This window comes from Canis aureus, chromosome 20, assembly GCF_053574225.1.
Source record: "Canis aureus isolate CA01 chromosome 20, VMU_Caureus_v.1.0, whole genome shotgun sequence".
NCBI lineage: Eukaryota > Metazoa > Chordata > Mammalia > Carnivora > Canidae > Canis > Canis aureus.
In genome coordinates, this window is record NC_135630.1 from 25870515 (window position 1) to 25895411 (window position 24897).

At 40.3% G+C, this 24897-nt stretch overlaps 1 pseudogene; it reads left to right on the forward strand.

Moving 5' to 3' along the window:
- Positions 1-10983: 10983 nt before the first annotated feature.
- LOC144291372 (uncharacterized protein C2orf72 pseudogene) lies at positions 10984-21666 on the forward strand (annotated as a pseudogene).
- The last annotated feature ends 3231 nt before the right edge of the window (positions 21667-24897 follow it).

A 24897-nucleotide genomic window follows, 5' to 3' on the forward strand; every position in this document is an offset into this window, starting at 1 on the left:
TTTTCCCAATACAACTTGCTTTTGGCCCTCTGCACTGAGCAAAATGACTAGAAGGAAAACCTCACCTCAAAAGAAAGAATCAGAAACAGTTCTCTCTCCCACAGAGTTACAAAATCTGGATTACAATTCAATGTCAGAAAGCCAATTCAGAAGCACTATTATACAGCTACTGGTGGCTCTAGAAAAAAGTATAAAGGACTCAAGAGACTTCATGACTGCAGAATTTAGAGCTAATCAGGCAGAAATTAAAAATCAATTGAATGAGATGCAATCCAAACTAGAAGTCCTAACGACGAGGGTTAACGAGGTGGAAGAACGAGTGAGTGACATAGAAGACAAGTTGATAGCAAAGAGGGAAACTGAGGAAAAAAGAGACAAACAATTAAAAGACCATGAAGATAGATTAAGGGAAATAAACGACAGCCTGAGGAAGAAAAACCTACGTTTAATTGGGGTTCCCGAGGGCGCCGAAAGGGACAGAGGGTATGTATTTGAACAAATTCTAGCTGAAAACTTTCCTAATCTGGGAAGGGAAACAGGCATTCAGATCCAGGAAATAGAGAGATCCCCCCCTAAAATCAATAAAAACCGTTCAACACCTCGACATTTAATAGTGAACCTTGCAAATTCCAAAGATAAAGAGAAGATCCTTAAAGCAGCAAGAGACAAGAAAACCCTGACTTTTATGGGGAGGAGTATTAGGGTAACAGCAGACCTCTCCACAGAGACCTGGCAGTCCAGAAAGGGCTTGCAGGATATATTCAGGGTCCTAAATGAGAAGACCATGCAACCAAGAATACTTTATCCAGCAAGGCTCTCATTCAAAATGGAAGGAGAGATAAAGAGCTTCCAAGACAGGCAGCAACTAAAAGAATATGTGACCTCCAAACCAGCTCTGCAAGAAATTTTAAGGGGAACTCTTAAAATTCCCCTTTAAGAAGAAGTTCAGTGGAACAGTCCACAAAAACAAGGACTGAATAGATATCATGATGACACTAAACTCATATCTCTCAATAGTAACTCTGAACATGAACGGGCTTAATGACCCCATCAAAAGGCGCAGGGTTTCAGACTGGATAAAAAAGCAGGACCCATCTATTTGCTGTCTACAAGAGACTCATTTTAGACAGAAGGACACCTACAGCCTGAAAATAAAAGGTTGGAGAACCATTTACCATTCGAATGGTCCTCAAAAGAAAGCAGGGGTAGCCATCCTTATATCAGATAAACTAAAATTTACCCCAAAGACTGTAGTGAGAGATGAAGAGGGACACTATATCATACTGAAAGGATCTATCCAACAAGAGGACTTAACAATCCTCAATATATATGCCCAGAATGTGGGAGCTGCCAAATATATAAATCAATTATTAACCAAAGTGAAGAAATACTTAGATAATAATACACTTATACTAGGTGACTTCAATCTAGCTCTTTCTATACTCGATAGGTCTTCTAAGCACAACATCTCCAAAGAAACGAGAGCTTTAAATGATACACTGGACCAGATGGATTTCACAGATATCTACAGAACTTTACATCCAAACTCAACTGAATACACATTCTCCTCAAGCACACATGGAACTTTCTCCAGAATAGACCACATATTGGGTCACAAATCGGGTCTGAACCGATACCAAAAGATTGGGATTGTCCCCTGCATATTCTCAGACCATAATGCCTTGAAATTAGAACTAAATCACAACAAGAAGTTTGGAAGGACTTCAAACACATGGAGGTTAAGGACCATCCTGCTAAAAGATAAAAGGGTCAACCAGGAAATTAAGGAAGAATTAAAAAGATTCATGGAAACTAATGATAATGAAGGTACAACCATTCAAAATCTTTGGGATGCAGCAAAAGCAGTCCTAAGTGGGAAATACATCTCAATACAAGCATCCATTCAAAAACTGGAAAGAACTCAACTACAAAAGCTAACCTTACACATAAAGGAGCTAGAGAAAAAACAGCAAATAGATCCTACACCCAAGAGAAGAAGGGAGTTAATAAAGATTCGAGCAGAACTCAAAGAAATCGAGACCAGAAGAACTGTAGAACAGATCAACAGAACCAGGAGTTGGTTCTTTGAAAGAATTAATAAGATAGATAAACCATTAGCCAGCCTTATTAAAAAGAAGAGAGAGAAGACTCAAATTAATAAAATCATGAATGAGAAAGGAGAGATCACTACCAACACCAAGGAAATACAAACGATTTTAAAAACATATTATGAACAGCTATACGCCAATAAATTAGGCAATCTAGAAGAAATGGACGCATTCCTGGAAAGCCACAAACTACCAAAACTGGAACAGGAAGAAATAGAAAACCTGAACAGGCCAATAACCAGGGAGGAAATTGAAGCAGTCATCAAAAACCTCCCAAGACACAAGAGTCCAGGGCCAGATGGCTTCCCAGGGGAATTCTATGAAACGTTTAAAGAAGAAACCATACCTATTCTCCTAAAGCTGTTTGGAAAGATAGAAAGAGATGGAGTACTTCCAAATTCGTTCTATGAGGCCAGCATCACCTTAATTCCAAAACCAGACAAAGACCCCACCAAAAAGAATTACAGACCAATATCCCTGATGAACATGGATGCAAAAATTCTCAACAAGATACTGGCCAATAGGATCCAACAGCACATTAAGAAAATTATTCCCATGACCAAGTAGGATTTATCCCTGGGACACAAGGCTGGTTCAACACCCGTAAAACAATCAATGTGATTCATCATATCAGCAAGAGAAAAACCAAGAACCATAGGATCCTCTCATTGGATGCAGAGAAAGCATTTGACAAAATACAGCATCCATTCCTGATCAAAACTCTTCAGAGTGTAGGGATAGAGGGAACTTTCCTCGACATCTTAAAAGCCATCTATGAAAAGCCCACAGCAAATATCATTCTCAATGGGGAAGCACTGGGAGCCTTTCCCCTAAGATCAGGAACAAGACAGGGATGTCCACTCTCACCACTGCTATTCAACATAGTACTGGAAGTCCTAGCCTCAGCAATCAGACAACAAAAAACATTAAAGGCATTCAAATTGGCAAAGAAGAAGTCAAACTCTCCCTCTTCGCCGATGACATGATACTCTACATCAAAAACCCAAAAGTCTCCACCCCAAGATTGCTAGAACTCATACAGCAATTCGGTAGCGTGGCAGGATACAAAATCAATTCCCAGAAGTCAGTGGCATTTCTATACACTAACAATGAGACTGAAGAAAGAGAAATTAAGGAGTCAATCCCATTTACAATTGCACCCAAAAGCATAAGATACCTAGGAATAAACCTAACCAAAGATCTAAAGGATCTATACCCTCAAAACTATAGAACACTTCTGAAAGAAATTGAGGAAGACACAAAGAGATGGAAAAATATTCCATGCTCATGGATTGGCAGAATTAAGATTGTGAAAATGTCAATGTTACCCAGGGCAATATACACGTTTAATGCAATCCCTATCAAAATACCATGGACTTTCTTCAGAGAGTTAGAACAAATTATTTTAAGATTTGTGTGGAATCAGAAAAGACCCCGAAAATCCAGGGGAATTTTAAAAAAGAAAACCATATCTGGGGGCATCACAATGCCAGATTTCAGGTTGTACTACAAAGCTGTGGTCATCAAGACAGTGTGGTACTGGCACAAAAACAGACACATAGATCAAAGGAACAGTATAGAGAATCCAGAAGTGGACCCTGAACTTTATGGGCAACTAATATTCGATAAAGGAGGAAAGACTATCCATTGGAAGAAAGACAGTCTCTTCAATAAATGGTGCTTGGAAAATTGGACATCCACATGCAGAAGAATGAAACTAGACCACTCTCTTTAACCATACACAAAGATAAACTCAAAATGGATGAAAGATCTAAATGTGAGACAAGATTCCATCAAAATCCTAGAGGAGAACACAGGCAACACCCTTTTTGAACTCGGCCATAGTAACTTCTTGCAAGATACATCCACGAAGGCAAAAGAAACAAAAGCAAAAATGACCTATTGGGACTTCATCAAGATAAGAAGCTTTTGCACAGCAAAGGATACAGTCAACAAAACTCAAAGACAACCTACAGAATGGGAGAAGATATTTGCAAATGACATATCAGATAAAGGGCTAGTTTCCAAGATCTATAAAGAACTTCTTAAACTCAACACCAAAGAAACAAACAATCCAATCATGAAATGGGCAAAAGACATGAACAGAAATCTCACAGAGGAAGACATAGACATGGCCAACATGCACATGAGAAAATGCTCTGCATCACTTGCCATCAGGGAAATACAAATCAAAACCACAATGAGATACCACCTCACGCCAGTGAGAATGGGGAAAATTAACAAGGCAGGAAACAACAAATGTTGGAGAGGATGCGGAGAAAAGGGAACCCTCATACACTGTTGGTGGGAATGTGAACTGGTGCAGCCACTCTGGAAAACTGTGTGGAGGTTCCTCAAACAGTTAAAAATCGACCTGCCTACGACCCAGCAATTGCACTGTTGGGGATTTACCCCAAAGATACAAATGCAATGAAACGCCGGGACACCTGCACCCCGATGTTTATAGCAGCAATGGCCACGATAGCCAAACTGTGGAAGGAGCCTTGGTGTCCAACGAAAGATGAATGGATAAAGAAGATGTGGTTTATGTATACAATGGAATATTACTCAGCTATTAGAAATGACAAATACCCACCATTTGCTTCAACGTGGATGGAACTGGAGGGTATTATGCTGAGTGAAGTAAGTCAGTCGGAGAAGGACAAACATTATATGTTCTCATTCATTTGGGGAATATAAATAATAGTGAAAGGGAATAGAAGGGAAGGGAGAAGAAATGTGTGGGAAATATCAGAAAGGGAGACAGAACGTAAAGACTGCTAACTCTGGGAAATGAACTAGGGGTGGTAGAAGGGGAGGAGTGCGGGGGGTGGGAGTGAATGGGTGACGGGCACTGGGGGTTATTCTGTATGTTAATAAATTGAACACCAATAAAAAATAAATTAAAAAAAACTAATACCTCAGCAATATAATTGAGGCTCCATAGGTGAATTTCAAATTGATTTGGGAAATATTGCCATCACTGTGCAGTCAAGTGATGGTGAGTGTTAAGATTCAGTCTAAGAGTCTAAGTTTATGTAGTCCAAGTGTTACCACTTTCTATAGAAATGACACCAACTCCCCCTCAATTTTACAGCTAGCTATTTGTATTCTAAATCAAAGTTGTGTGTTCTTAATGTGGCAAACTTAACATGACAACACTTTCAATGAGAAAGTCATTCCTACTTGTAATGAGAAATTTGAAAAGGAAACTATTCCTCATGTCTTTTCTCCTGTCTTTCACCGGGTCCTCGAATTTTCCTGATTGGTTACCCTGCAACCCTAAACCACCTCATTAGAGAAGCAGATCCGACTGAGGCAATAACAAGGGGTACTTCACAACAATGAATGCTTCTAACTACTTGATGGAAAGTGATGTCCATTTATGAGCAACTGTTCTAGCTTATTCTGGAGCTATTATTAGACAAAACAGAGGAACGCTGTCACTTTCTGATTCACATACAGGAAGTTTAATTAGTGCACAACTGGGAACGTGTTTCAAGTCATAAAAGTGTTGATAACTCATATGAAGATATTTGTGAGCCAATTTAGAAGGTCACGGTAAATTTAGCAAATTTAATGAAAACTGTAACATCATAGACTAGTAAAGACAAGGCTCCTGTCAGTCTTTTGTGACACACACAAATCACTTTTGTGCTTGGGAATAATTATACTGAAAGAGATTTTATAAATTAAATAAATTAATTATTAATTCTAAATCTCGGAGACAGCCTTGTCAGTTAAAAGACTTAAGACCTGCAAGTGATACTTCAGCTCCACCTCTGAAGATTAACAAGAATGGAACCATTTTGGAAAATAAGTTTTTAATATCCCTGGGGTAACCATTAATAGGATCCTGAGAGCAAGGACAGTTGCTTAGAAAAGAATATCCAAACCATCGGCTGATGGTGTGGGCCTCCAATTATCACAACCCCTGCCTGTTGGCAGTTCTAAGAACAAGTCATCAAAACAAAGGATGTAGAAGAGTAGGAAAGGGAAATTGTAAGTTCATATAAAGTTTATATATTTAAGTTATTAAATAGAAACAAGTAATAAAAGAAAATAAAATTTAGTTTAATGCTATAATTAAAATATTAATCAAATAAGAGTAAGAGTTTAAATACTAAGTAAAATATTAAAATTTACAATAAAGAGAAAAAAGTTAGATTGAATAGAACATAAATTTAATAGTTTTTCTCTTTTTCCTCAGTTTCCCTCTTTGCCATCAACTTGTCTTCTATGTCACTCACTCATTATTCCACCTCGTTAACCCTCGTCGTCGTTAGGACCTCTAGTTTGGATTGCATCTCATTTAATTGATTTTTACTTTCTGCTTGATTAGATCTAAATTCTGCAGTCATGAAGTCTCTTGAGTCCTTTATGCTTTTTTCCAGAGCCACCAGTAGCTTTATAATTGTGCTTCTGAATTGGCTTTCTGACATTGAATCGTAATCCAAATTTTGTAACTCTGTGGGAGAGAGGACTGTTTCTGATTCTTTCTTTTGAGGTGAGGTTTTCCCTCTAGTCATTTTGCTCAGTGCAGAGTGGCCAAAAACAAGTTGTATTGGGAAAAGGAGAAAAAAGAGAGAAGAGAAAGAAGAAAAGAAAAAGAAAAAAAGAGGAAAAAAAGGAAAAAAAGAAAAAAGAAAAAAGGGAGGAGCAAACTGGAATCAAAAAACAAGGGGGAGTATCCTCTGATTCTGTATACTGGAAGTCCCTTGACTTCCCCTGGAACTCTCCAGTGCTGCTTGTTCAAAAATTTGTTTTTCCCCTCTCCATCTAGCTGGTCTTCATGGGGAGGGGCCTGTTGTGCTGTTTTTCAGGTGTTAGCATTTGGGGGAGCTAACCCCCCTGCCTGGTGCAGGGCTCAGTGGGGGCTGTTTACCCCGTGAGGCCCCAGGAGGAACAACCACAGTGGTGGCAGCCAGCTCTGGAGCCCTGGAGTCAGCTCCCGCAGTAACTCTGGAGCTCTCCGTCTGCAGGGCCTGGAGGCTCCGGGAGCGAGGATGCTGATCTGCTCAGCTCGGGGCCACCTGTCGGCAGGAGTGTCCTCGCTGTCCTGGGCTCTCCCGGCCTCTGCCTGTCCCCGGGGGGATTGCCGGATCCTGGGCTGTGTCCCCAGTGCCCTGTGCTCCGGGGCCTGTGCTGTTGTTTTCGCGCTCCTGCCGCGCAGCCCCCTCCGCGGAGCCGCCGCCCGAGCCCCTCCGAGCTGCTCCGGGTCCCGCCGGGCGCACTGCAGCCCTATAGGGAGCTTGGCCGCGGGCTGTGGCGCGCTCTTCCCAGGCCGCAGGCGTTTGCTAGTGCCTCAGGGAGCCCCAGGGCATCCTCGCTCCTCCTGGGGTCCTGCTCCAACTCCTGGCGAGGGTCTTTCCTCCCAGGAAGATTGGTGCAGCTCCTGCTTCTCGAGGCGGGGCTCTCCTGTCCTGGGGACTCTCGCCCCGGCCTTAGCCTGGCTCCTGGCGGGGCTGCTCCCCTTGGATGCCTTTTGTTTCTTTATTTCTTTTTTCCCGTCTTCCTACCTTGACAGAAGCGTGAACTCTTCTCACTCTAGCATTCCAGGTGTTCCCTCTTTAAATCTCAAGCCGAATTCGTAGGTTTTCAGGATGATTTGAAAGTTATCTAGGTAATTTGGTGAGGACAGGTGACTTGGGGACCCTACTCTTCGCCATCTTGCCCCGCCCCCCGACAAAATGTTAAGTGAGGTAAGTCAGAGAAAGACAAGTACTGTATGATGTCTCTTATATGCGGAATCTAAAAGAGCTAAACTCATAAACAGAGAGTAAAATGGTGGTTACCAAGGGTGGGGGAAGGGAGGATCAGATAAATGTTGTTTAGGACTACAAACACCCAGTGAGTGGTAAATAAGTCATAGAGATCTAAGCACAGTGTAATGCTTATAGATAGTGCACTATATTCATCAAACTTGCTGAAAGTCTAGAACTTAGTTATTCCAACTCCCTGAAAGGATAATTATGTAATGTGATAGAGGTGCTAAATATCCTTACAATGGCAATGATATTATAATATGTAAATGTATCTAATTTACATGTTGTACACCTTAAATTTATGCATTATTACATGTCAGGTATATTGACTAAAAAATCAAATTATACATATTAAAATGTAATTTTCTGTATCTCCCTATAATACATTAAAATGCCAAAATAATTGCGGAGAGCCAAAAATAAATAGACATTAGAGTGAAAGGGACAAAAAATAAAAAGCTAAAATTGTGAAGCAACAATGTGTTATCCCATTGTAGAAAGAAAGAGTCCACGTTGAAATTAATGAACACAAATCTATTCTACAGCAAATTTAGTTTTTCAAAGTAATTCTGAATATTCCAAAATTCTTAACTGTTGATATTAGGTAATAACCATCACATAAAATGTGACTTCAATTCATATAATTGTTTTAACTTCATGTTAACTATTTTGATTGCTATTTTCAATATTATCAAAAATATTACAATTAACATTTTAGAGAGGTAGTTTTCTGATTACTTCCTTGGAATTATTGGGTCAAATGGTACAAATTATTAAACATCTAAAAATTATATGACCAAACATATTTATAGAAAGGTTGTATCAATTCATGTTTTCACCAGAAGTATGCTCATCTCACTGCATCCTCGCTGACATTGGGTATTATCACAAATTTGATTATTTATTAATTTGCTGGGTAAAGACAGTATTATATTATACACATAATGCACTAGGAACATATATCAATTTTCTGTAATTCTTTAAAACCTGGGTAGTGCAACATTACAAACCTAATATGCACAGTCTTTCAAGGCACTTCAGTAATCTTTATATGTCTAACTAATCAGATTTATAAATGAAATAATTCAGAATCTCATCCATATTTTAAATCTTACAAGAGATAAATTTTACGCCTAGCAACACAATGATAATAAGAAAACCGTATAGGTTCAACTTATATAAAAGTACCACACAATGGGTAAACACAAACAACTATAAAATCTATATACACAGAACTTCTACTAAACATTTAAAGTTCTAATTCATAAAAGAATTGATCCAAGATTCAAGAATCTTAACACTAAAGTATTGCACTATTTTCTGTCCAAATAGGTAATTTGCTGGGGAATCAGCTTGAACCCTTCAAGGCTTCATTTAAACTTTGCTATTGTTTATTTTTAAGATTTTATTTATTAGAGAGAGAGAGAGAGAGCCTGTGCATGCACAGGTGTGCACAAGAGTCAGGGAGGGTTAGAGGGAAAGGGACAAGCAGACTCCAGCTAAGTGGGGAACCCTAAAGGGGAGGTTAGAAGGGGCTCCTGGATGGGCTCTGTGAGGGGGCAAGGGGCTCCATATGGGGTTTCACTGGGGGTTCAATCCCAAGACCCTGAGATCATGACCTCAGCTGAAACCAGATGTTTAACTGACGGAGCCACCTAGGCACCCCAGTTTAAATTTTGTTAGTCCATCCAGGTTTAGATTAGCTTAACCTGGCCATTGCCTTTCTGGGGTTTCCGATAAACACGAGGGGGGTTCAGCAAAATCTTTCCACTCTAGCTACTCAGAACTCTTCAATCAGCATTATGCAACCTCAGCACTGTGCAACCACCAGAATCAGCCTCCTTGTAGCCAGGGCTCTTGTACTCTGGGTGTGCAAAACTTAGTCAAACTAAGACAAAATTTAGCCAAAGCCATAAAGGAAACACTAAACATATTAACTTTCAAGATCCCTTCAATGAGCAGCTCCTTCCTCTCCGATACTCTACTATCTTCCCAGATAGAAAGCTGAGGGATCATAAGCTCACCATGGGTGTTTCTCTTCCCCTTCATGAGAAATAAATATTTTTGGAGATATTTGTGGTCTGTGATCTGAGCATTCCTTCTATTACAATAGCCCCCCCCCCCTGAATTTACTCCAATAATCCTTTTCAACAAAGTCTCTCCTTACTTCAGAAAATAATTAATCAAATATTTTCAGATCTACCCTTAATGATGGCAAGCGTAGATCAGAACGACATTGTACTGTTATTTCTGTGAACTAGTACCAGAGGAAATGGTTAAGAATATATGGCTCCAGGTAACACTATTTACATATGGAACTCCCATGCAAGGCCATGAAAGGCTGAGTGGGAGAGCAATCAAGAGCTCAGAATCTAAATCAAAAAGTATAGATTCAAATTCTCACTCTCTGACTTCTTTCTACCTAAACCTGGGAAAGTTACATCACCTCTTTAAATCTCAATTTCGTCATCCATAAAATTAGACCATGTGAAATAAGTAAGGTGTGTAAAGGACTAAACATCATCCTGGTACAGGGCAAGTACTCAAGCAATGTTAGCCACTGTAGCAGGTTTCTATTGCTGTCAAATCACCACAAATTGAGTTATTTAAAAAGACACAAATTTACTTAGTTCTACAGTTAGAAGTCTGACACAGGTCTCACCGAGCTGTATCCAAGGTGTTGGCAAAAATGTGTCCCTTTTCTGGGGGCTTTAAGGGAAACCTGTTTCCTTGCCTTTTCTAGCTTCCAAGGGCTGGCTGCATTCCTTCATCAGTGGCCCTATTCCACTACCTTCAAATCCACCGATGGCTCTTGGGTCCCTCTCATACTGCTTTGGCTCTCTGCAGCTGAGAAATACTCTCCGCATCTAAGGATTCATGTGATTAACTTGGGTCTCTAATTCTAATCCAGGTTGAACTTCCCATCTGAAGGTCCTAACCTTCATGTCCCTATCTCAAAGTGCTTTTGCCATGTAAGGTAATGTATTCACAGTCTCTGGGATCAAAATATTGAGATTTTGTGGGGGTAATTATTCTGTCTACTACAGCTGAGATTATTATTGTTTCTTCAGCACAATGGCTGCAAACTTTAATCAAAATAACCCATCATTATGCTTAACGTCAGCATTGATCTGCCATCTAAAACACTAGCACCAAAAAGGAACAACAACAACAACAACAACAACAACAACAAAACACTCCAAAATGAGAACGTGGTCTTTGACAAGAAAGAAGAAAGAAAGAATGAACTTATAGGAGTAAGGAGTGTCAATTAAATTTTCTTAATTTCCATCCCTCATTTATTCTGAAGTAACCAAAGTCCTTGGGGGTGATATCCTTCTCATTTCGTTACTCAGTCTTAGGACTCCTTTTTTTTTTTTTTTTTTTTTTAGTAACTATTTTTTATTGAGGTGTAACTGACATAACATCATATTAGCTTCATGGTATACAATATGATGATTCAATATTTGTATACTTTGAGAAATGATCACCAATAGTAAATTTGTATTGAGACAATGTTTTACAATAATTACTGAATTTGATTTCCGTTATTAAATGCATGTCAACAGGCTAATCACAAATAAGGTACACTTCTGAGTCAGATCACAATGAACTAATTTGTTTTATCATCAGTTGATTGACTTTATTTCTTCAAGTTCTTTTTTATTAACATTTACATTTTGGTAGTATACTTTGTTCATCTCTTCTGTTTTCAGTGATTTTAGTGGTGTATGAAAAATTAATGAATACTGCAAATTTTTGGTGAGACACTGCTGAACAGGAGCTGAATAACTTGGAACTGGACAGAATTTGGGTAGTAGCACCCCAGGAGGGGCCTGAGAGGAATAAAATATTCTCCTTTGGTGTTTTTTCTGAACCATTCGAAGTCTTCAACCAAATCCATTTGGAATTAAAATAAGCCGCAGCAAATGGTGAGTCACACAGCACTTGTCACCATGTCACCTTGCAAAAGAAGTCTTTTAGAGACAGCAAAGAGACCAACTTCCTTTTCATACCAATGATGACAGCTGGGTATATATACCCAGGTCAAGGCTGGGGCCTGTGGAGCAGAAGATTATATTACCACCACTTGTGGGGGGGGGGGCACTGTTACATCTATAATGTTGAATATCTTTGGAGCCTCATACTTTTAAATGCACTATTTTAGAGTTAGAGCCTTCTCTTCTCTAGTAGCTTCTCTTTGGAAGGAAACCTGCATAAGAATAAACTCCCTTACATAATCCTAAAACATGAATGGGTGTATAATGAAGCCTCACACTCTGTGCTTAGGTTTTCTTTTGGTAATAATGTTGACACAGTTTGTCCTTTAAGCACCCTATTTATATAATTATAAATCAATATACAGTTGCATTTAAAAATATGTATGTTCTCTCTTCTAGATATCTTTACATACATGCATTTATGGTGATACTGAAACATTTAGTCAATAGAATAGACAACAACATGGATTAGAACAAAAAGAATTTTAGTGCCACTGTTATATAGTTCAAGGACTTAAAGAAAAATATTATCATAAGAGTCAACAGATGTGGGATCTCAGCAGAGATTAAAATTTAAAAATAAAATTTAGAACTTAAAAACATAATACCTGAAATGAAAATTTTATTAGCTTGGGGAGAAACAGATATTACCTCCCAAAGTCAATTCTTTAAGGTCAGTTTTGATGGATGATAGGACACCAATTCATTACTTAAGCAAACTGGTATATAAAATAGTAACTGATGAAAATAAAATGGTAAATAAAAAGAATTGAAGATTTATCGTGCCTTTTTTTCTACAATAGTACCTCGGGGTAACCAAAAAAGTAATAAGGGGAAGTTTCTCTTTATAGAAGTTTTCTTTTTAATACATAATTTTAATACAAAAATAATAATATAATAGCTTGATATATCAATCTCCAATTAAAGAATGAATCTCAGAAGTTATTATCCTGGGTGCTATTATCAGTCTGGATTCAGCCAGGAAACAGAGTTAATTCAGCATTGTAGAAATAAGAGGCTTAATATAGGAATTCCTGCTTATATTAATGTAAACATAAGCAAGAAGAATAAAGGTCTAGAAGGTTGTATCCAGGGAATCGGAGAAACTATTATAAATTACATCAGCCTAAAAGCACTGATGTAGTAGGGGAAGTGGGAGCTTATGAAGACGTCCAAGAAATTGCTGCATGAAGTACAAGCTCAGGAGAGATCTGCGATGGTGCAATGTCTGGATACTATGATTACTAAGATCATTATGGAAATCTCCGTGTCCGGCTGCCAAAATTGCCATGAATGACTTTTGTTTTACCTTCATCTTCCAAATCATGCAGGAGTTTTTCTCATTTACAAACCTTATGAGGAATCATTCAGGGAATGGGGTTCTGGAAAATAAGGTTTCCAGCTTTCAAAAATGCAGTTATGCTTCCAAGTTAACAAGAGGCAATGCAAGACAGATGCTAATATCACAAAAAGAAAGAGAACTGGAAATCATTTTTGTTTTGTTTGAAAAAAAACACATTGCTGTCAATGAAATATTCTTCTCTTTAAAAAAAAATACCGAACAATCCCTTAGACTTTCACTTTGTATCATAACTCCTAGGAATAAATGTAATAGAAGGCATCCTAAAACTTTCCACTTAAATTTATAAAACATCTGGATGTGACCTCTTAGGCATGCATACTGTTGGCATGAGGGACCTCAGATTATAAGGAAGCCTCAAAAAACTATTAGGTCTTGGATGGCGTTGAAAAGTCATTCTAGGGGGATCCCCGGGTGGCTCAGCGGGGGATCCCTGGCTGCCTCAGCAGTTTAGCGCCCTCCTTCGGCCCTGGACGTGATCCTGGGGTCCCGGGATCGAGTCCGCATCAGGCTCCCTGCATGATACCTGCTTCTCCCTCTGCCTGTGTCTATGCCTTTCTCTCTCTCTCTGTGTGTGTGTCTCTCATGAATGAATAAATAAAATCTAAAAAAAAGAAAAGTCCTTCTAGAAAGATGTGTGTGACAGAACTATCTTATCAAATGACATATTGCTAAGAGTAGGGGTATTTCTGGAAGAATGCAAGCAGATCAAGTCTCTGCCTCTAGGACTGGTAGTAGAACCACCTGATGACCTACCTTCATTGTAGAGCCTAATGTTCTGGACCTTGTATCTTTCCCTACTGAATTAAAGCAGGACACTTTGCTGTGAAGTAGTTGTCATATGGCAGGACCTCATCACAAAGTTCACTGCTATTTGCCCTGTGGATGGTGGGATTATTTGATGTACATAAAGATAAGTCTTTGCAATGGTCAAGGTCAAGAGCAGTATATATGGTACTAAAGGAAGAACATGGTTCGCCCCCAAAGGGTAACACTTGGGTAATCAGAGATTCCTCAGTCCTAAGTAATGACCATACCACATGTTCAAACAAGCTCTTGATAAATTCACAGTTAAAATACTCTGGTGTAGGGACACCTGGGTGGCTCAGCGGTTAAGCATCTGACTTTGGCACAGGGTGTGATCCCACAGTCCCAGGATCAAGTTCCACATCAGGCTTCTTCCATGGAGCCTGCTTCTCCCTCTATGTTTCTGCCTCTGTGTGTGTGTGTGTGTGTGTGTGTGTTTCTCATGAATAAATAAATTAAATATTTAAAAAAATTATAAAACATCTCTGAGAAAAACTAAGTAAGACACAAATAACTAATGGAATACCATGTTCATAGGTTGGAAGATTAATATTGTTTGGACTCCAATTCCAATAAAAATTCCAAAGTATTTACTATAAAAGGACAAGCTGATACTAAAATTTATTTAAGAATGCAAAAGACCTAGTATAGTCAAAACATTCTTGAAAAAGGAAAACAAAGTTGGAGGGTTTATACTACTTTATTTCAAAATTTACCATAAAGCTACAATAATTAAGACAATGTAGTATTAACATAAGGATAGTCATAGAAAACAATGGGACAGAAGAGAGGCCCTGACATAAATCAATCAGCAATCAAGTCTACAAAATGAAAACAGCAGTTCAAAGGAGAAAGAAAAGCCTTTGCAGGAAATGATGCTGGAACAAATGAATGAATCATTCATATTTAAATAGCGAACCTGGACCTCTACTTCAGCTTGGAACCAAAACTTAATTTGAAATAGTCATAGATCAAATGTAACAGCTAAAATTATAACACCTGTAGGAGAAAATGTAGGAGACTATCTTCACGAATTTGGAGTCGGCAAAGATTTTTTACACAGCTCTCAGGAAGCAATAACCATAAAAGCAAAACTTAATAAATTAGTCTTCTCCAAAGTGCTGCTAAGCAAAGCTACTGCTAAAAAATGAAATGGGAGATAATTCTTTCAGTATACACATTTTATAAAATCTTTATAAATAGAGTTATATATAATATTATTTTCTATACCTAAAACTCTAAAAGACCTTTATATATCTGTAATATAAAAGCAATACCCATAAAAATATGGGCAAATGCTTGAACAGACACCTTTTCAAAAGAGATACACAAATATCCAATAAGCATTTGAAAAGTTGCTTAGTCTTATTAGTTATCAAAGACATAAATTAGAAGTATGATAATTTACCACTTTATACCCCCCAAAATGGCTACAATTATAAAGACTGACAAAACTAAATATGGTTTAGTGGATGGAATATGTAGAACAACTGGAAGTCTAATACATTTCTGACCAGAGGCTGAAATGACAAGCCACTTCAGAAAAACATTTGACAGTTTTTATAAAGTTAAATAGATACCTTCCCTTTAAAGAATAAATTAGGCTCCTAGATATTTGCCCAAGAAAAATTAAAACACACATCTATACAAAATAACTTACACAACATAGTTATAGAGGTTATTTTCAGAAAGATTCCAATCTAAAAGCTACTCCAATGTCTTTAAAAGAATAGATAAATAAATTGTGTTATATGAACACCATTGAACATTGCTTAGCAAAAGCAAAACAAAGCACAACAAATGAAAAACTGCAATATGCATGAATCCTTTAAAAAGTTATGTTAAGGGAAGGAGGATGGATGTAAAGTTGTGCTTACTGTGTGATCCCATCTGTATGAAGTTCAAGGAGAGATGAGATTCACCAATGGTGACAAAAATCAAAACAGAGGTTGAAAATTGAGTGATCCATGAAAAAAACTTTCTGAGGTGATGGAAGAATCAGGCAGGAAAATTTGCATTAGCTATCAAAATATAATAAAACTATGTTAAAGACTTTATTGGCATAGGAATAAACAAGTAAGCCAATGGAAAAACTAGAGAGCATTAGATTGTCTTTTTAAAAATTTTATGTGTATATATGTAGATTATAATGTCTATAAACATTGGCTAAAATCTTAAAAAGTTATCTTGCTGGAAATCCTTTCACCAAAGTGCAAGCTTTTGTGTTCTGATAATTCAGTGATCCCAAAGATGTCCAAGATCTCCCTTATGAACATATTTTTTAATTAATTTTTAAGTTTTCTTCAACAGTGGTTATCCAATGTTTTTGTTGTTTTGGCCTCACCTGTTTCCAACTCTGTATCCTATATGCCACCTTTGGTAGGCATTCTGGTTTACCTTGACTTTCTCGTCTTTCCACATTTTATAAAAACTGCCCTTCTCATCATGTTGGTCTTTCTGGTTCTACCAGGTGAGTATATGATAGGTCAATCTTCGGGTCTTAGGCTTATTTATCATTATCCTTAGACTGCCTCTGAAACATTTTGGATATTTGTTTTTGGACTCTCTGTCATTTCGTTTCTCAATTTCACTTTTTTCCTCCAACCAATGCCCACATTTTTTGTTAATTCTCATTTCTAAAATAGCAAAATCACAAACTGAATTCCATTGGATTCCTCCTTGCATTAGTAAAATGTTGACAGCTATTGTTCCCTAATTCGAGGATTCCTAGTATTTCACCCACAGTTGACTCCTGCATCATCACTTCCTGGTCCCAATCTAGAATAAAACACACTATGCTTCCCTTTCTTTTAATGTTGAAAAAAATGCTTGCTCTAAAAAGTGATTATTTTACTCCAAATCTCTCCTTCACTAATCACTTTTTGGATTATTGAATTCCATCATAATCGTTAAATAATATATTTTTTCACTTTCCTGAAGCAGTTTTCAGCTTAAACTCATTAGCCTGATCACATGCTTCCTGGTACGTAACTGTTATGGCATTTGTGTAATTTAAACTAGGAATATTCATATAGTGAATTGGTAATAATTCTTGTACTTGGTGAATTGTGTTCTTATGGCAGGTTCTTTTATATTTCCCCTCACAGGAAATATTTTTTTCCATTTACCCACATTAATTATAGCATACTTCACTTAGAAATATTGCCGATCAGGGGCACCTGGTTGACTTAGTCAGTTGAGCGACTGGCTCTTGATTTCAGCTCAAGTCAGGATCTCATGACTGAGTGAGTGAGTGGTGAGACTGAGCCCCCGGCCACTGCATGCTCAGCAGTGGGATTCTTTCCCTCTGTTCTCTCTCTCTCTCTCTCTCTCCCTCTCAAAATTACTAAAATAAATATTTTTAAAAATATCTCCAATCAGGGATCCCTGGGTGGCACAGTGGTTTGGCGCCTGCCTTTGGCCCAGGGCGGGATGCTGGAGACCCAGGATCGAATCCCACGTCGCGCTCCCGGTGCATGGAGCCTGCTTCTCCCTCTGCCTGTGTCTCTGCCTCTCTCTCTCTCTCTGTGACTATCATAAAGAAATAAAAAAAAATATCTCCAATCATAACACAACATTATGGGATGTTGGAAGTAGAAGTATGTTTACAATTTATTTTTTCTAATTTTTAAAAAAGATTTTATTTATTTATTCATGACACACACACACACACACACACACACACACACACACAGAGGGAGAGACATAGACAGAGGGAGAAGCAGGCTCCATGCAGGGAGCCTGAAGTGGGACTTGGTCCTGGGACTCTGGGATCACACCCTGGGCCGAAGGCAGATACTCAACCGCTGAGCCAACCAGGCATCCCATGTTTACAATTTAATTGAAAGCCTCTGTTTTTAAAAATAAAGAACTAGATGCAAAGCTCTGCTACAACTGTCTTTCTACTGTAATGTTACAAGACCTTTGCCCATTGACAACTGTATTCATTGTAATTTTCAAGTGTACAATTCAGTGATATTTAATGAATTCACAGAGTTTTATAACCATCATCACTATCTGTTTTCAGAAGATTTTCATCATTCCAAAAAGGAAGCTCAATATTTATCAGGTTACTCCCTATTTCCTGTCTCTCCAGACCCTGTTAATTACTAATCTAATTTTCATCTCTATTAAGTTACCTGGTCTGGATATTTTATATAAGTGGAATCCCACAATATGTGGCTTTTTGTAATTGACTTCCTTCACTTCGAATGTTTTTAAGGTCAACTCATACTATAACATGTGTCATTCCTTTATATAGCTGAATAATATTCCACTCTATGGATATATCATATTTTGTTTATCCATTCTTCAGTTGATGGATATTTGAGGTCTTTCTACTTGTTAGCCCTTTTGAATACTGCTTCTGTGAACATGTGTATATAAGTTTTTGTGTCTAAGTATTTTCAGTACTCTTGGGAGAATATACCTGGGAGTGGAATCCCTGTGTTAAACAGTAACACAATGCATCACCTCATGAGGAACTGCCAAACTGTTCTCCAAAGTGGCTGTATCACCTGATAACACCTCCAAATTATTCCAGTTTTAAGGGCCTCTGGGTTTCAGACAGAAGCACTGAATCAGATGTCTTTACAATCTTCCATGTAAGTAAATCGCACAACTCAAGGATTATTACCTCTTCCCTTCCCACTTAGTAAGAGCAGGGACACTCTATCATAGTCTTTGTATATCTGAGCCTAGTGTTCTTTCATTTCCTTTAACTTCCCCCATAGTTTTCAATTCTAAACTTTTCCTACTATGATTCTAATCTTTAGCATCATAACCTTGGTGCAACATTGATTGGCTTGGAGCCCTTCCTGTAGAGGCTCCCCTTATCCCTATATCCCTAAGTTGTACCAAAGATGAAACATTCCTTCATGAATCTCTGTGAGAGTTAAACACTGAGGCTTGAGCCCCCTGAGCTGTCCCAAATGGCATGTGTATTGCCAGCCATAAATATAGACGTTAAACTGATTTATGGACTTAGCTTCAAATTCAAAGTGAAAATAACATGAGAGGTGAGGGAAGAGAGGGTGAAAATTATCAATCTCTTTCCTTAAATTTAGTTTATACTATTTAGGTAATTACTTAAAATAACAATAAGGTAAGAGAGAATTACCTAACATTGAAAAGGTATCTCTACCCCAGTATTTTAAAAGACTAGTAATTTGAACACTTTTTCACAGTATTTCTGTTCTTTTTTTTTAACTGTAGTTCATGGCATCATAAGTTTTATAGAAGCTAAATATATCAAGCCTTTGGCCAGCTTTCTCACCCACACACTACCTAGAATTTTTTTCTGATTTTCAATGATTCAAGTAATAGTATTCTATCATTTCCAATTGGGAGTAATTTTAGACTTTGGTGTTTCGAGAGGGCATAATTTATTGTGTTTGATATTCAGTTGGATATTTGTTTAAATTTTACACTAAAATCACATATTTGTACCTGTTTTATTCCTTCCTCTTAGGTAATATTTAGCCATGATTTAATTTTTTTTTCTTTACTCACATATTTCAAGATTTTCTCAGGTGTTTTAAGATTTGAGGAGCAGAGATCCCTGGGTGGCGCAGCGATTTGGCGCCTGCCTTTGGTCCAGGGTGCAATCCCGGAGACCCGGGATCGAATCCCACGTTGGGCTCCCAGTGCATGGAGCCTACTTCTCCCTCTGCCTGTGTCTCTGCCTCTCTCTCTCTCTCTGTGTGTGTGACTATTATAAATAAACAAAAATAAAAAAAAAGATTTGAGGTTCAAAGAACAAAATGAGAAGAAAATAAATACTTTTGACTCCCAGTGACATGGAAATGTTACAGAGTGGCTCCCCAAGGAAGGTCAGCCATGGCATGTACTGAGCCCAGTGGTCCAGACCTGCCTCACAGAGCTACCACCATGCTTACAGGTTAGTTTCAAATCCAAGGATCCGTTTTTCTGGGGGTGATTTGGAGGATTAGATAAGAGGGGAAACTTTCAACTACAATTTTGTAAAATACTCAAGGAAATTAAGAAAGAAAATTATCCATGAGTATCCAAGTTGTGTTCACTCCCTGTATGTTTTGCTCTTTTACTTTCACTTTATTTTTCACCATGCATAGACTATGGTGCCGTCCAGATACTTATAGATTGGGGAGGAGGGACTGGTATTTTTTAAATTGAAAACCATGTACGTATTAACCTTTAGGGACCTGTCACCTCTTTGCTGCACTGAGGATTTACATGCTGATCTCCTGAAGTGAGACTCTATTAGATTCCACAAATCTCATGAGTCTGATTTCTGTGTTTCCCAGTTTTCTGCTGAGTGGTTCATGCCAGAATAAAGGTAGTAGAAAACAAGAAGGAAACAAAACAAAACAAAAATCAAAATTATCCACTTAGGAATATTATTTGGAGAGAACCAAGAGCATTAATTAATTTGCCAGTCTCTTAAGATGATGATGGCCGTATGATACTAGGGAAGAGTCTTAGCGAACTGTAATTTCTAGAAAAAGTGAACATAGTTTAATAATTTCTTTATTTTTACAACATAGTCTGAGATTAAACACTTATGTCTTATTTTGAATGCATTATGAGTATATTTAACTCTTGAAATAAATTTGTATATATAATATATAAGTTATATATATATATATGTTTTATACATAGATGTGTATATGGGAAAGTGCCATAATTAATTTAGCAGAATCAGAATAAAGGTGTAATCTCATCACCGTCTATTTTCTGAAAAGGTATATGTGTTTCAGATCAGAGTGATATCTTTCCCCACCAGCTGCTATGCGGTCCCCTTCTCAGTAACCTGGGTAGTTCGTGATTAAATGCTTGCTCTAGGCGGCGAGCAGGCAGCGGAGCCGGGAGCTGGAGGCGCGGCCGCTCGGCCGAGCCGCCCTTCCAGGCGCTGCGGGAGGCGGCGGGCGGCCGCGGGCAGGTGCTGCTGGAGGGCGGGCTGGGGAGCGCGAGCAGAGCCGCCGCTGCTGCGGGACGTCGCCGGGCCCTGTTCCCGCCCGAGCGAGCCGCGGCAAGCCGGGGGCGCAGGGGGCGCAGGGGGCGCAGGGGGCGCGCCGTCCGCTCCCGCTCGTCCTCCTGCTGTGCGGCGCGTCCTCGCTGACCGCCCGGGAGCCGCGGCGCCGCCTGCGGGAGAGGCTGCGGGACGTGCGCGGCCGCCGGGGGCGCGGGCTGGTCGGGGCGCTGGGGGCCGAGGCCGGCGGAGGACGCGGCGGCGCCCGGCTCGCGGCCCCTGGAGGCGCTGCTGCGCGCGGTGTTGGGCCGCCAGGCGGGTCCCCGTGCAGGCGGCCGCCTACTGCCCCGGCCACCCGGCCTCCAGCCTGGCCGTCCCCGGGCCGCCTGCGGGGCGCTGCAAGCCGCCGGCCCGCGCGACCAGCAGCGGGACCCTGGGCGAGACCAGGCCTCCCCGCACTGCTGGCGTGCTTTTCCTGGGGTCCCTGGAGCTCGGGGAAGGATCCAGATGCCACCTTCCCCAGTGACCCAGCTCAGGATCACCTCCAGGGTCCTGGGGAGGAGCTGTCACTGACAGCCATATGTCCCAGCGGAGACTGTGGGACCCCGGGAAGGGGTCGAGAGCCTGTGATGGACTTGTCCATACTCCTGCTGAGCCCGCTGGAGCCCCCAGATGAAGGCTGGGCTCCCGGGCCACCCGCACTCTAACCTGCACACTGGGGACTGGCTCTTGCTCACCGAGCTCCCTTGCCTCTATGTTGGCCTCGGAATGGTGGTCACTACACAAAGGCCCCACCTGTCAGAGGCTGCTGCACTGAACAGCTGGGGAAACTTGTTTTCCTGGAACCTGCCCCCCGCCTCATATTTGCTCACTTTCTGATCACAGTGAGGTTATTTGGTCTTTCTGGACCTCGGTCTTTCTACAGCATTGGGACAGATGGCTGTCTACTTGGAGGCTTTGTGGTGCTGTGGCAGCCCATGGTGTGTTGGCATGAGCATCCATCATGTCAAGTGCAGCTGGAAAGAACTCTGGATCAGCTGTCATCAGATCAGGAATGGGTGGGGAGCTTAGACCTGTCATTGAACCTTTGGGGCTTCTGTTTCTTAAACACTCCAGGGACTATGAGCCCAGGGGCTCTCAACCCAGGGCCAGACTGCCGCTCCAGGTAGCACTGGAAGCTTGTGTATGCATGTGTGAGTTTGAAAGTGTAAGTGTGTGTGTGTGTGTGTGTGTGTGTGTGTGTGTTGGGAGGAGGGTTACTGTGACTGTGAGGTGCCCCTGGAACTTAGTGAGCTTCTCACAACGTACAGGACAGACTCCAACAGCAAAGACTTATTCCACCCTAATTGCCCATCAAGGCACCTTTGAGAAACTCTGGATGAGCCCATCTAGTCTCTCTGAAATTCTAGGAAGTCCCCCTCCCCCACCCCAGCAGAGAGGGTTGGGCTTCCTGAGATCTTGGCTGCCAGAGGAAGCTGGAATAAAGACTGCACTGCTGCCCTGGGGACCTATTGGGTCAAAGCCAAGACATCCACATGCTCTGCCTGACCACAAATGTTGGAGAGGATGCGGAGAAAAGGGAACCCTCTTACACTGTTGGTGGGAATGTGAACTGGTGCAGCCACTCTGGAAACTGTGTGGAGGTTCCTCAAAGAGTGAAAAATAGACCTGCCCTATGACCCAGCAATTGCACTGCTGGGGACTTACCCCAAATACAGATGCAATGAAACGCCGGGACACCTGCACCCCGATGTTTCTAGCAGCAATGTCCACAATAGCCAAACTGTGGAAGGAGCCTCGGTGTCCAACGAAAGATGAGTGGATAAAGAAGATGTGGTTTATGTATACAATGGAATATTCCTCAGCCATTAGAAATGACAAATACCCACCATTTGCTTCAACGTGGATGGAACTGGAGGGTATTATGCTGAGTGAAGTAAGTCAGTCGGAGAAGGACAAACATTATATGGTCTCATTCATTTGGGGAATATAAATAAAAGTGAAAGGGAATAGAAGGGAAGGGAGAAGAAATGGGTAGGAAATATCAGAAAGGGAGACAGAACATAAAGACCCCTAACTCTGGGAAAGAACTAGGGGTGGTGGAGGGGGAGGAGGGTGGGGAGTGGGGGTGAATGGGTGATGGGCACTGAGGGGGTCACTTGACGGGACAAGCACTGGGTGTTATTCTGTATGTTGGCAAATTGAACACCAATAAAAATAAATTTATTATTAAAAAAATAAGAATGTAGGACTTAATCTCAGGCCCTCGTCCAAGGTCAAAGCAGACCCAACCCAGAAGTGCCAAGTTCCTGAATCCTTTTTTTCTCTGTTTATGAGTCAGACAGGGTCGATGATATTCCCTGAAAAACCAGAAAAGCCATCTGTTCACTCATAGAATGAACTCTGCATTACCTCCCTTGCCTTCCTCTCCTGCCCCTGGAGAAATGCGGTCTTTGGAATGGCAAGAGCAGCTCTTGATTTTCCCTGGTAGGAAGCACTGTCTAAAGGAAGTAGCTAGATTCATTCATTCATGCATGATTTGCTCAGTGGACATGCAGTTGGGCTACTATATGCCCAGGATTCCACAAGGTGCTGCATACCTTTCAGTAGTTACGTTGGCTTTCATCTCTGATACCAAAATGTGGAATTGGAAACCTGTGGCTGAGGGCCTGTGTGATATCAAGGAGGGTCCCTACTGGCTCCGTGCTTCAATTTATTCTTCATAATATGCAGCCTGGTTCTATCCTTTCTCTGCCTGGTGGGGATAGTGTGAAGGCAGGCAGGGTGACATCTTATTTGGGGTTGGTTAGTAGCAGGTGTCATTTTAATAATGCAAGGCTGTCTTACCAATAGGTAGACCTGGCTGACCTCCTACGATGAATGAACTTAAACAATTACCACTGATTTTGTTTTAAAATGGGGAGACTGGTATTTTTGAAGCTGCTATATTTTTCTATTCCTCTGTTAATTTCTTTGTAATCATTGGGTTGGATTCTTATTATTTGGTGGGGAAGGGAGCTTTTATTAAGGTAGGAAATTATATAAGGCAGAAGTCACAAGGCACAGTCTCTGCTGTGTTTAAAATCCTTTTGTATTTGTTGCCAATATTTGAAGCTTGAGAGATTGCATGTTAAAAAAGCTGGTTTTCTGGGTGGAGGATGGGGCATGCCATTAAGTCTGGTTTGCTGTAATCCTCCTGCCCTGGAACGCTCCTCCCACCCATCTAATCCACCCCACCACTGTACTTCACTCATCTATGCCACCTGCCTGGTCCTGGTGGACATTTGAGTTTACAAACCTGTGGCATAAAGGGTGGTATACATATTTTTCATTACTTTCAGTTTCTCTGGTGACTAGTCGAAGAGAGAAGGTCTTTACTGAGATTTGTGTTCTGCTTCCCAACTGGGAAACATGGGACTGACATACTTTGGGACCCAGGTTGGCTTTTTCGACACGTGGCGAAGATAAGCATGAATTTTAGGAATAATCTAGTTGGTATTTTTTAGCAGACAGAAGAGTTAGGTGCTGGAAGGGATGACCTTGGTGGTAGGTCTCTTCCCCAAGGACCCTCAGAAGGCATGAAGATTGGGGTGGGCCAGGCAAGTGCCTCCAGTCAAGTCACAGTCAGGGCTGGTGCATATTAATCCTTCTAACATGGCAGTAGTTGTGCTGCTTCTGACTTGGATCAATAATTCCTTGTATGTAATAAAACCGAACAGTACATCATTGCTGTCAAATAAAAAAAAATGCTTGTTATAAAATGAAACAAAGGAATGTGTGCCCAGTATAATATGAATATTTTTATGTCTAAAAATGTTCTGAATATAAAAATATTGGGTATTCGGTACATTTCCATATCCCTTCATTATAAAACGAGTAAGTCCATCAGATCTGAATTTAGTAATGA